The sequence below is a fragment of the Fukomys damarensis genome, unplaced genomic scaffold (genome assembly GCF_012274545.1).
Source record: "Fukomys damarensis isolate Sample0158 unplaced genomic scaffold, DMR_v1.0_HiC HiC_scaffold_20, whole genome shotgun sequence".
NCBI lineage: Eukaryota > Metazoa > Chordata > Mammalia > Rodentia > Bathyergidae > Fukomys > Fukomys damarensis.
Window position 1 is genome coordinate 4,095,533 of NW_022900932.1, and position 1,558 is coordinate 4,097,090.

Consider the following 1,558-nt stretch of genomic DNA (forward strand, 5'->3'; position numbering starts at 1 on the left):
TGCCCGCCTGCCCCCCAGCCTTGGCCACGCGGTCGCTGGGTCAAGCCCGAGCCCTGCAAGGACATCACCATGGCCTCTCCCCGGCTCGCCCCGGGCCTGCGGTCCGCTGACTGAGGCCCGTTTCCCACCCTTTCCAACGCTCCGTCTCCTGCCCGACACAGCTCCTGTCCAGGCCGGCTCTCCGCACCTGGGCGTGAGGTTTGTACTCGCTTGGCACAGCCCCACCCAGTGAAGCCCGGCCCTGGTCGCTGCCTGCACTCCTCACTTCCTTTGCGCACCTCTGTCCACCCCACCTCCATGTCCGGCCCCTGCTCTGCGCCTGCCCTGGAGGACAGCCTGGCGCGCAGGCGCACATGCTCGGGGCGCATCTGAGAGCGAGTCTGCTCCAGGATGTAGGAAGAAATTGACGCGTGGAAGTGGCTCTGTGTACCAGGGGCCGGAGGAGGGTCAGGCAGGGCCTGTGCAACTGAGCTACATGCTCGGCTCTTATTTTTTGTTTTGAGGCAGGGTCTTGCGATGTTGCTAAGTTGTCCAGGCTGGGCTCAAGCTTGCCCTCCTCCTGCCTCAGCCTCCCAAGTGCTGGGATCACAGGTGTTCTCCACCATGCCTGGCAACACTTACCTAAATTTGTTTTGGGGGGATTTTTTTTTTAGTGAGATTTTATATTTACTAAAGGTAAGAGAAGGAGTACACCCCACAGGGAGAGAGCAGTTGATGGCTACTTTTATACCCCCATCTGATGTCAGAATTACCTGGCCTATCAAAAACCTGCTTGATTTCTCATGAGGATTGAAGGTGGCCTTTCTTGACTGGTTCCAGGTTCTGTATTGGGGACCAGCCAAGCTATGCATGGATTGGTGGGGGCCCGACTCCAGGCCCCCGCCGTCACGGTCACGGGGCCGACTTCAGCTGGCTTCAGGAATAGGGAACTTTTCACAGAAGGCTGCAGGCTTCCCCGCTGGGGGGTACGAGATCCCCTAACACTGGAGCTCCTGGGGCAAGGTAAGATCTTCCGGAACAACACAAAAAAGGCAAGTACCCAGATGTGGGGCGGGATCTTAACTTGTTTCCTTTGTGGTGCTACCCTGGCCCTCTCTCTACCACCTCATTCTTACCGCAGTCTCTGTTCCAGGAAAAGCACGGGACCCCTCCCCTGGCTGCGCCTCTGCCCTGGAGAAGCCCAGCGGGGACACGCGGCGACCAAGCCCCGTCCACTGTGCGTTCGTCCTGCTTCATTTCCTCCGAGGGCCTCGAGGGCCTCGGCTGGCCGGAGGTAGAAGCTTCTTCACGCTGTCTGCCGGAGACTCTGAGGCCTGCGCTAGGCAAGGCGCAGCTGAGCGGGATTTCCGGTCCTGGGCCTGGTGCTGGCAGGATCACGAGTGCTCATCACAGGCGCGGCCCCGGGTTCCTCCTGCGCCTGGAGAACAGACTGGCGTTTCCATGGAGACGGGGGAACGAGTTCGAACCAATTTATCACCAACTTTGGACTCCAAAAAAAAGAAATCTACTCGTTCTCATTTGCCAAGCCTCAAGTCAAATACGAGTTTTTTTTTTTTTT